A 5,993-nucleotide genomic window follows, 5' to 3' on the forward strand; every position below is an offset into this window, starting at 1 on the left:
TGGGGGCAGGGTTACGGGCCTGGTGGAGAGCATAGGGCGAGTGCAGGGTCAGGGGCCTGGTGGAGAGCGTTAAGTGGGTGGGTGCGGGGTCAGGGTCCTGGTGGAGAGCGTTGGGTGGGTGGGGGCAGGGTTACGGGCCTGGTGGAGAGCGTAGGGTGAGTGCAGGGTCAGGGGCCTGGTGGAGAGTGTTAAGTGGGTGGGTGCGGGGTCAGGGGCCTGGTGGAGAGCGTTGGGTGGGTGCCTTCAGCCCTGATGCAGCCGCACTCTGCCAGCTTCTGTCTTTGCCTCACTCCTCGTTGAGGGGTCGTCACTCGTGACTGCTGCATGTTGGAGAGTGTGGTGTGTTGTCTTTCAGTTTTGTGTTCCTGCTCTGCTCCCTCAAGGAAATACTCCTGTGAATCCCTTGTGTGGCCTCGTCGTCCTACATATATGGTCCTCTGCGAGGGCCTCAATCTGGTCTCATAAATCCCTCCCAATCTCCACTGTTTCATGTAGGCACACTGCGCACCGCGGACCACACACAGCTTCATATATAGCGCTGTATCAAGCGCCTACTGGTTATACGTCTTCAGAGGCTATTTATGAATTTATGGTGATGTGAAAATCCTCTTGCGCCGTGCTCTTTGTAATTTTACTACGTCATCTGATTCAATGCTCCCCAAAAGCAGCACAAGGACCCCTACCAAGTATTTTATTTCAGTTTGATATGGTGCAAACTCCACCCGAAGGCATCAGAGCACTTTACATTAGCACCAGTTGCGTTACAGACGGACACATTCATTTTTAGGCACAGGGAGTCCATCATGCTTTTGAAATGGTGCCATTGTTCCAGGTGGCAGCCCCCTCCATTGGGTGGGAAGGGTGCAAGGGTTGGCCGAGAAGGGTGCAAGGCAGAGGGGAAAAGGGTGCATGGTAGAGAGGAGAAGGGTGAATGGTAGAGAGGAGAAGGGTGCATGGTAGAGAGGAGAAGGGTGCAAGGCAGAGAGGAGAAGGGTGCAAGGCAGAGGGGAGAAGGGTGCAAGGTAGAGAAGGGTGCAAGGAGGAGGGGAGAAGGGTGCACGGCAGAGGAGAGAAGGGTGCAACGGGGAGGGGGAGAAGGGTGCAAGGCAGAGGGGAGAAGGGTGCAAAGCAGAGGGGATACTGGTGCAAGGCAGAGGGGAGAAGGGTGCAAGGCAGAGGGCAGAAGGGTGCAAGGCAGAGGGCAGAAGGGTGCAAGGCAGAGGGGAGAAGGGTGCAAGGCAGAGGGGAGAAGGGTGCAAGGCAAAGGGGAGAAGGGTGCAAGGCAGAGAGGAGAAGGGTGCAAAGCAGAGGGGATACTGGTGCAAGGCAGAGGGGAGAAGGGTGCAGGCAGAGGGGAGAAGGGTGCAAACCAGAGAGGAGAAGGGTGCAAGGCAGTGGAGAGAAGGGTGCAAGGCAGTGGAGAGAAGGGTGCAAGGCAGTGGAGAGAAGGGTGCAAGGCAGAGGGGAGAAGGGTGCAAGGCAGAGGGGAGAAGGGTGCAAGGCAGAGGGGAGAAGGGTGCAAGGTAGAAAAGGGTGCAAGGCGGAGGTGGAGTAGGGTAAAGGGGGAGGGGAGAAGGGTGCAAGGTGGAGGTTGAGAAGGGTGTAAGGCAGAGGGGAAAAGGGTGCAAGGGGGATGGTGATGAAGTTAAAAATGTGCCCCCCCCCCCGAAACCATTTCTGCAGATACCCATGATCAGAGCCCACCTCACGTAAACTTCTTGTAACGCCACAAAGCTCCTTGAGCCTTTCTCTAGCCTGGTTACTTTTAGTGGGAGTGCTTCATACTACTCTATGTATGCATTGAGATGTACTTTATAAGATCTTTGTGATTGCAAATAAAGTTTTATGATCGTGATGGCTACTCTCTGAATCCTTCATCATGTCTAGGCTCGAATCTTCATGTAGACCAGTGGTTCCCAAATGGTGCGCCGCGGCACCCCGGTGCGCGGGTAAAAAAATGGTGGGGAGCCACAGCCAACTGCCACTTAGGTCAAGGGAGCCACGGGTCGAAAAAGTTTGGGAACCACTGCCTTTGTGACTTAATTAAATGGCATATGTTTAAATCCATGGTAAGAAATGATAAACTGCAGTTGTAAATAGATTTGTAAATAGTTTGTGAATAGATCTGATTAATTAGGTCACATGATTCAGTCGCTCAAAAATTGTCTCGCTAGTTTATGGGCCTTGGTAGTGATTCATGATTAATGGTGAGTATTGTGGAGATAAGCAGCGTTTGTGAGACAGTTTTTCAATAGGAGCGCTGGATCAATTACTTGGTAGCAGAGGATGGTTACTATGGTAACTGACATGTTACATGATAATTACATAGCATTTATGTCTAAAACATGTTAAGTTTGTTCAGTTGTTACATGTAGTCGAAAGGTTTTTTCCAGCAGTGTGAAAATTCCTAGTAGTGCCGGCATGAGTAGTGTGACAAGTGAAGTTACACAGTGCATTTGTTCTGTTTCAATATAGTGATATCATCGTATATCACAAGTGTTGTGGACGTACAGCACAAGTTTAGGGATTTTAGGTGTGTTAGGTAGAATGTATAGTGAGGATTGTCTATGAAATTGTAGCTTTTGAGTATAGGGACACCTGTCTTGTTTTAAAACTCACTGTGAAAAGAGTAATAGAATGTATCCAAGCTTGAGTGAACGGTAAGGAAGCGTCGTCTATTCTTACTGACGAGTGAGGATTTTTATTGGCGGGTTAAAGTCCTACCAAAATTTCATATATGAATGGTTAGGGATTCTTTCTGTATGATTGTGTGTGTTAGAAGGGTAGGGCAAGGCTACTTGTGTTATCAACGAATTTAAAAATCTTGTGAAAATAGTGTTGTCTATTTCATGTGAAAGAATACTTGAATGATTGAGAAAGCTATCACTTTATTTTAGTGAAACAGACAAATGGTTTGTTTTTGTGAAGTTACTAACTGAATTTCATTGAGAGTTTTGTAAAAAATTACGCTTGGTGATTATGAAATCACCAGATGAAGGAGTTTGAGAGCGAGCTGATGAATGAAATTTTGTTCAAAATCGCAAAGTTAAACTTCCATAACAAATGTAACTGTATTAATAAGCATGTGTTGAAATAATTAATCAACTTAGTTTTAAAAATGCATACATTTAGAAAAACATGTGGGACTAATTTTTGATGCTCTATGTTGCAATTGCAAGTGTGTGGAAAATAATAAAACTAACCTTGTCTATTGTCGTTGTCAGTATTAAATGCGGCTGTTTAATTATTGGCATGTGCCTATTTGTGTGCTTATGCTATGTTATGTCTTTTCTGTGGCAAAAGCTCGTGGAGAATCCTTATGGCCTAAAAGAAGAAGGTTGATATAAATGCTGCCTTGTGTGCTAAGCTAGGTAACATAAATTAACGTGTTAATAATTAGCAAATGGGGTGGGTAACAGAATGTGTCTCATTTCTCTAATTAATTAATGTTTTGTGTTTCTTTAAATATTAGTTTCTGAGAGAGGCCTTAGGCCTACAAAAGATGGCGTTTCGAATCCTGTCTAGAAAGGAGCCTTGCACAGAAGTGGAAACTTTTACCACGTCGACAATTTTGTCAGAAATATACTGTTGAATAAGTTGTGCTTGACGTGCTCATGAAAAGTAAGTTCCAAGGACAGGAAGCGGCAAGATTGCCAAGGCAAGGAAGTCATGAACTGTAGTTCGAGTAAAAAGTTACTTTTCGAGAAACCGAAATGACGCAAAAGCAAAGGACAATAGGGCTAAAGAAAAGCCCGTTCTCGGTTTGAAAATGGTGATGACACAATATGGACTGACATAAGACAGCCAATGGGAACTCTGGATGGCAAAGAAATATGAACAATTTTGAGAAGATTAGCTAGTTAGAAAGGTATAAAACCTGGCCCCATGAGCAGGAGGAGAGCTTCTTCCTCCTGTTTCCTGAATGCTGAAGGGTGTGACGTGCTGTTGGACATTTGGCGCACGTAACAACAGCAGTCTTTAAAGATTATTCTTTCTAGGTGAAGCGAGTTTTAGAAGGGTGTTAGGATTTAGGGAATGGAAACTTTATTTTGCTTTAATTCATGCTGATTAATTTGCCTTTGAAGAGTCAGTCAATAAATCATTTCCTTAATAAAATGTTGCTTTCATTTGCTAATAAAATAAAGATTCTTAATTAAAATGCTCTTTCTTTGAATAATAAAGTTAATAAAATTATATTTTTGAAACCACAAGCTGGTCTTGTTTATTCATGGTCTAGTTACCGTTAGTCTAATTCATTCGCCTTTGTGACTTAATTAAATGACATATGTTTAAATCCATGGTAAGAAATGATAAACTGCAGTTGTAAATAGATTTGTAAATAGTTTGTGAATAGATCTGATTAATTAGGTCACATGATTCAGTCGCTCAAAAATTGTCTTGCTAGTTTATGGGCCTTGGTAGTGATTCATGATTAATGGTGAGTATTGTGGAGATAAGTAGCGTTTGTGAGACAGTTTTTCATTAGGAGCGCTGGATCACTGTCAAAAGCACCGGTGTTGACAGTTAAGTGCAGGGCAAAGCACCGTGAACCACCGGCTCAAATTAAGCACTGGGGGCAGCAGGTGGAGTAGGTATCAGCCATGTCCTGTAAATAGGTTATGATCTTTTTGGAAACAGAATATGAAATAGGGGTAGAAACATTAGATAGCAGATGGACTTCACTAGAGGTGGCAGTTCAGCATTAATGAACATAAATGGCGCCATTCTTCAATGATCACCAGTGGCTTCTTGCCCGAATAAGCATCCAACATCTCAAGGCACTAATACATATTATTGTCCTGATGTAGGAATGAGCAGTCATAGTCTGAGGGTGAAGGAATATTGTAACTATTGTTTCATTCAGTCCAGTCCTTTCACTGGCCAAGGCAGAACAGCAACTGCAGGTCAAACCAACAAAGCAAAAACAAAGCATAGGGGCAGTGCTCCTCCTAGCAGAGAGTGTCTGTGCTTAGTCCAAACCAGTTCGGTCCTCTCTGGCCCATTGTCCCAGCAGTAGGTGGAGACAGCATTGTCGAAGGCACACCAGGCCCATTCAGGTGTAAGGAAATCTCCTCACACTACTCTAAAGGCAGCCCAGGTCTATTCAGCCCAGCCCTGACTCATCCAGGAAAGGCAGGACACACCAGGACCCACGCAGTGGCTGTCTGAAGAGACTTCAAATCCCTACCCCCTGTCACTCCAAATCCAGTCAATCCACAACCCAGCAGAGCCACAAAGGATGGCTAAGCAAGAAAATACCTACTTTCTAAAAGTTGGATTTTCACACACAGAATATAAAAATCGTCTTTACAAGAAGACGCATTTCTGCATTCTGAGTTCAGGCATACTAAACTCCATTTCTTTATCGTGTTCCAGTGAGAAGATGTAAGATGTTACAAAGTATTCCCTATTCTATCCTATGGAACAGATAGCCTTTCAATAGTGAAAAACGAATTACAGTGTATTTCACTAACAGGACATGTCACACACACCAGGACATGTCCTACCTTTCACGTACACTGCACCCTGCCCATAGGGGTACAATGGGCCTACCTTAGGGGTGACTCACATGTGATGAAAGGGAAGGTTAGAGCTTGGCAAGTGGGTGCACTTACAAAGTCGACATGGCAGTAGAAACTGTGTGCAGGTCTGAGAACCCGTTGAAAGGCTGCTTGTGGGTGGCACAATCAGTGCTGCGGCCCACTAGCAGTATTTGATTTACAGGCCCTAGTCCTGTCAGTGCACTTTACTAGGTACTTTCCAGTAAATCAAATATGCCAATCATGGAAACACCAATCTATAATACAATTTATAATAGGAGCACTTACACTTTAATAGTGAACAGCAGTGAGAAAGTGCACAGAGACATTAAACCAGAAAAAACAGAGTCAAAACCGGGAGGTCAAAAAGCAAAAAGACAGGGGAAACATGCCAAAAGATGCCAGTTCTAACACAGCTTAAAACTACTTTAGATCCACCTAGCAAGATACAGT

Source organism: Lissotriton vulgaris, chromosome 3_1 (assembly GCF_964263255.1).
Source record: "Lissotriton vulgaris chromosome 3_1, aLisVul1.2, whole genome shotgun sequence".
NCBI lineage: Eukaryota > Metazoa > Chordata > Amphibia > Caudata > Salamandridae > Lissotriton > Lissotriton vulgaris.